The sequence below is a fragment of the Tamandua tetradactyla genome, chromosome 14, assembly GCF_023851605.1.
Source record: "Tamandua tetradactyla isolate mTamTet1 chromosome 14, mTamTet1.pri, whole genome shotgun sequence".
In the NCBI taxonomy this organism is placed as follows: Eukaryota; Metazoa; Chordata; class Mammalia; order Pilosa; family Myrmecophagidae; genus Tamandua; species Tamandua tetradactyla.
The window spans coordinates 68,559,129-68,565,128 of NC_135340.1; positions in this window are offsets into that span (position 1 = coordinate 68,559,129).

Below are 6,000 nucleotides of genomic sequence, written 5' to 3' on the forward strand. Positions count from 1 at the left end.
CCCAGGATTGTATGCTTGAAAGTACTTTAAAGGGGACATTTTATGTAGCGCCTGTGTTACCACAATAAAAATTAAAAAAAAAAAAAAAAGAGCGGGAGGGAGCCAGATCTCGAATATCATGAGACATTGAGCATCTACAGACCAGGCATATGGATGTTTTTTATTTAAGCATTTTGCTGCCGATTAAATGCTGCAAATAGTAAAATATAATGATTTCTCTTTATTTGCATGCATGACAAATTAATGACATAGAGAACAACATAGGCTTTTTAAATGAGGTATTGCAGAGGCTTTGGAATATAAATCAGATACCACCTCAGTAAACTGGACCTTTAATGGACATTCAATCTGGATAAACATGGGTGGGGAAAAGAAGAGCCTTATGACTAATTGCCTTCCGGCCTCAGGCACCCAAGCATCTTTCTGCAACTCTGGATTTGTCCCTCCAGGACACTGCTGCCAAAATGATCAACACGAGGCCCCAAAATAACAATTTATTCTGCCCAAAGGACATTCTGCCCTCAGTCTCCTGGTCAGATGAATTGGCACAATTACATCCTTCTCTCGCTTTCCCCCTCAGGCTATCTTAGGTGTCAGGCCTTTACATGTTACCATGATTCAAAGCAAAAAAAAATCTGTTAAGAGCGAAGACAGGGCTACAAGCGCCTTCTTAGATTCTGAGGACCAAACTGATGGAGCGAAACACAAATCCTCCATTGGTTTGTTTCCTTCAAAACTTCGCTGCCCCTCAGGCACATCCACAGATCAAGTGGAGGGGTAAATCCTTTCCTGACTCCTGGCACAAATGTATCGGTGTGATCCAACAACAGCCCCCAATTAGCCAATTTGAGGTCTTTCTTTCCCACCTGCACCCGCTCCCCTTCCCCAGAGTTAGTGACTCAGAGACTATTGTACAAATGCCAGGTTAATCTGCTGAGCTACATTTCTTTCTCTGAAGCATCTGATGCAGAGGGAAACAGACGTTCATTTCTGCTTTAGGAAACAAAACACTGCTCAACATGGTTTCCTGATGATTACTGCTATTGTATTCTCTTGCTTTTTTTGCCTTAAAACTCTCCTCTCTCAGTACATTCCTTTTGGCAGAGCTGAGGTTAGGTGAGAAAAACAAACAAAAAAAGCTCTTTTTATTCATTTATCTTTCTGAGTCAGACTCACTGAATTATGTGTGAACAGACCCTTTCATCAGGAAACCTCACAGCTTCCCCGCCTGGTCCCCAGGGGATGTTCTGAAACAGGTGCGTCTCTGGTGTAAAAGCTTTTCTCAATGTAAATCAGCTCAAGTTGAGGAACCTAACAAAGAGCTAGAAAGTGTAAAAAGGTGGCCATTTTCTCAGTCAGAGGAAGACTGACGTGTGTTTGGTGAGTCACACGCGTGTGCACACACACACACACACACAGGTAGGCACTTCGCCAATGTGTCTCACCAGCAAGAGTTTCCTGCTAGAAAAGAATTACTCGCCGTTTAAAAAACATAATACTATTCCTTAGGTGGGGAGAAGGCGAGCAGGGAAGGGAGCTCCCGCTCAGTGACAAAGGAAAAGGAGGAAGCATCGACAGAAGAATGCCCCAATAGCTCTTAAAGACTGCGATCTTGTTCATAAAACTTTGCAACGAAACACAGAAACATGCCAGTTGCAATGACGAATCACAAAGTCCTCCAAGGAGAGACCAGGGACTATGGAAACCTATGCAGGGGTAGCTCCGCCTGGTCAGGACTGTCAGGGGACAGCCACCCTAGGAAGTGTTGATTTAGTTTGGATGGAAGGAAAAGTGGTCCTTAAAGCAGGTGGAGAACGAGCATTCAGGCAGCGGGGAACAGCGTGGGCACTTGAGGAACCGGAAGTGCGGCAGGATTGGAGCAAGTGAGGATGGTGACGAGGTAAGATGAGGCAGAGGTGGGCATTTAGGGAAAGGGTGAGGCAGGCCCTCGTTATGGGTAATCTTAAGGCTTGGTCTTTATCTTAGGGGAAAGGGAAAGCCACAGAAGGGTTGTATGTAGGAAGATGATTGATAGGATAGGATGTGATGGTGAGATAGTATCAGGTTGGATTTCTCTAGCTGGTGTCAGTGGTAGCAAGAGTGAAAGTGCAGTGAGGCTGTCGAGGGACTGAAAGAGACCAGGAAGCAGACTGGCAGAGGTTATTTCATCCAGGAGTCACTATACATTCATTAAATAGCCTAATGGTCATGAGGCGAATGGGATCCTGGTTTTATCTGACGCACCATACAGTTCTTACTAGCCTAGCGCTTGGGGCCTCTCGGCTCTTACCTTTTCTCACCCGCTCCTAAGGGCCCTTCCCTCCAGTTATTCATCAGAGAATTCGGTTCTGCCACTTATGAGCCAAGATCACTTAGCCAACCTCTCTTAGGATCTTTATTTGTAGAGGGCTAATTATAGCTTCCCAGCTCTCTTCACAGAGCTGGTTTATTATGAGTATAATCTGAAGTAATAGATGGGAAAATGCCTTGTAAACTAGAACACATGATATCATTATAGGCTGACATTACTGAAATGCTCCTAATTATGAGTGATGTCTGTCCTCTCTGGGAGTTGACAGAGTATTGGGGTGAATATTTTGATAGGAAAAAAAAAATCGTATGACTTAATTAGAACACTCATCAATTTTCCAGCCAAGGCAATGATTAGTACAGAAATAAAAGAGCAAAATAGAAGTAGGATTAGAGAGTGAATTGGGGTGAGTTTGAAGCCACAGCATCAGAGGTCTGGACATGATGAGGCTCTTCTCCAACCCATGCCCCGGGGTGAAAGGCTCATGTGACTCGTGCCCTCAGGATGCCTCCAGCCCTGCCTGTGAGGAGCTGGAGACTCTAAGAGCTGAGAGACAAACAACTCGGCTCTCCTCCGGAAGCCCGGGCAGGGAAGAGTTTCAATGTCAGTATCCCCAGAAGAGCAAACACAGCTGTGGTTACCCTCCAGCTCATTCCTGTGCAAACAGGTTCAAGATTTGATTCAGTGAATCTATTTTAATAAGGGAGGACCCACCTCGAGGCCCCACCTCAGGGGGTGGTAGCACAAGAGTCAGGAGAAAACAATGCAAATATATCAAACTTATGAAAGGACCTTCCTTCCAAATTCTGTGGGAGATCCAGTTACTGCAGGGACCAGCGCCCCACAGCTATCTCTGTGCTCTGTCCTTTTGCCCCCTCCTCACCAAATTTTGACATACTTGCTGATAAGTTTGGGGGCAGACTACTTCTGTCCCAAAGGTAGAAAGCAGTCATGACCCTATTTGTGCAGAGGAGGGGGGGAAATGAGGGATGGCTTCAAGCATATCCCCTTCATCTGCGAGCATTGAATTTACAACCCTCCTGGGGTCTCCTCTGGTTATTTCTAATGGTATTGGAAAAGTTCTCCCCAAACTGAAAGCAGAATGAATTTTTTTTTTTGGTTCTTTTTTTTTTTCTCCAATATTCTTTTTTTTAAATTAATTAAAAATTTTTTTAAATACCAAAAAACACCAAACTCAAACATTTGTAACTTTTCTGATCATTCCGTTCTACGTACATAATCAGTAATTCACAATGTCATCAGATAGTTGCATATTCATCATCATGATCATTTCTTAGAACATTTGCATCTATTCAGAAAAAGAAATAAAAAGAAAATAGAAAAAAATTCATACACGCTACACCCCCCACCCCACCCCCTCACCGATCACCAGCATTTCACTCCAAATTTATTTTAACATTTGCTCCCCCTATTACAGAATGAATTTTAATATTTGATAGTTTTGACTAGATATCTCTATTGTCTCTCAGTCAGGTGCTGCTTCTTGAGAAAGGTGTGAGAGGCTGCTCAGGGAATCTAAAGTAATACTTTCCAGGATGTTTCATTGTGGGGACAGGAGGAATGGGGCTCTGAAGGTTTGAGAAGGTAGAGCCCTGAGAATCCTGATTTTTGTCTCCCAAAGAGCCTCTGGGGCTGTGTGTGTGTGTAGGGGAGTAGGGAGGGGACGGGGGGTTGTGTGAAGAGGGGGACATCCACCTTTGTAAGAGATATGGTGTATGGAAGGAAGCTGAAGATGCTTCAGGAATTTTGGATGGTCCATTAAATTCAATAAACCCTGATATGAATTTGATTTGAGTGGCCTTGAAGATGGGTGGGACTTAGGGTGCTGAGATTGGCTGGGAATTGAGAAGATATTACAAGTAGAAGCAGCTGGAGTGAGGGGGAATAAAACATAAAATGCACGACTTGCTAAAAAATATCCAAGTCAATCAGTTTGGTTGCACCCCATGTTCCTGAGCCGGTTGTAAAGGAAAATGAAAGTTGAGTTATGTCCAAATTATAGAGGGTTTGGAAAGCCAGCCAGAAAAGGTGAGAGGAACATTTATTAAATCATTCCAGAAATACCTATTGAGTGCAGCTATGTGCTAGACACAGTTCCAAGTTTGTGGGGTATGTCAAGGAAAAAATAGATGAAATTCCTGCCCTTATGTAGTGTACATTGTAGGGATGATAACCTACTGCTTTATGCCATTGGCTCTTAATGCTCATAAACTGGTTTATTCTTCATAACAACCTTGTTTGATAAGTATTATTATTATTAGCCTCCTTTTAGGGATGGGAAAATTGAGGTACAGAGAGGTTAAGCATCTTGCCCAAAATCACACAGCTATTAATGTCTTCAGTAGTGCTTAACCATTGCATTACACTAGCTTGAAGAAAAGAGAGAGAAGACTTCCAAAGTGAGAGTATTTGTAGGACTGTTCTAATTTGCAAAAGCTGCCAGAATGCAATATATCTGAAATGGAATGGCTTTTAAAAACGGGAATTTAATCAGTTGCAAGTTTATAGTCCTAAGGCTGTGAAAATGTCCAAATTAAGGCAAGGCTATGCAAATATCCAAATTAAGGCATCCAGGGAAAGATATCTTGTTTCAAGAAGGCTGATGATGTTCAAGGTTTCTCTCTCAGCTGGAGAGGCACATGGTGACATCTGTTAGCTTTCTCTTCAAGAATCTTCAACGGCTTCCCTAGGGCTCTGTCCGTTCTGTTGGCACTGTTGGTTCTGGTGGCTCTAAAACTTTTTCCAAAATGGTTCCCTCTTAAAGGGGTCCAGTAAGCAACCCCACCTTGAATGGGTGGAGACACGGCTCCATGGAAGCCGTCTAATCACAAGTGGGTGGGTCACATCTCCATGGAAACAATCAAAATGCACTCGCCCAGCAATGCTAATGAGGATTAAAGAACTTGGTTTTTCTGGGGCCCATAACATTCAAACTGGCATAGATGGGCTAGTGTGATGTCCGCAATTGCAAGACTGTGGACACCAGGAAGGATTAAGATTTAAAATACTCTTATAATTTTCCATGCTTGGTATCTATCTGTACTTTCTCATTTAATGCTCTCCCCAGCCCTAGGAGGTAGGCAGTATTCTCCTAATTGTGCAAATTGTGGAAAATGAAGTTGGGAGAAGCTAACCAACTGTTTAAACCAGTCCTCCATCTATGGGTGACCCCTGAATGAAAACTCAGGTCCACACTCTCTTTGTGTGCCACCACACTGCTCCACCGCTGCCTGCACCGAAGCCTAGTGACTGGCTGGGTCCTGAAGCTTCCAGTCCTGGAACCTTCAAGATTCAAGGCCCTGAGCCCCTTGGAATAGGAGGGTCTCTCAGCCAGCACAAGATGCTCTGAGAACAAAGATATGAGCAGCCTCCTCCTAGGCCCTGAGGCCCTACAGGGGCCAGAAGGCCTGGCAGAGATGCCCGGGAGCTGAGAATACCCCTTTGCCCAGGAGCTGAGACTACCTCTTCCACCTCATCAAACCCAGACTGGAGAGGAGACAGCCAAGAGGAGGGTCTGGCCCACCTGGCCATCTACCTTTCTCTTAAAAGTGGAGAAATTAGATAAATTTAGGAAAAATAGTTTTTAAGGGTCATGCACAGTGGGAATTCATTAAGGAAAAAAAAGAAAATGGTAGAAAATTTCCCAGGTTAGAATTACTTGAGTATTT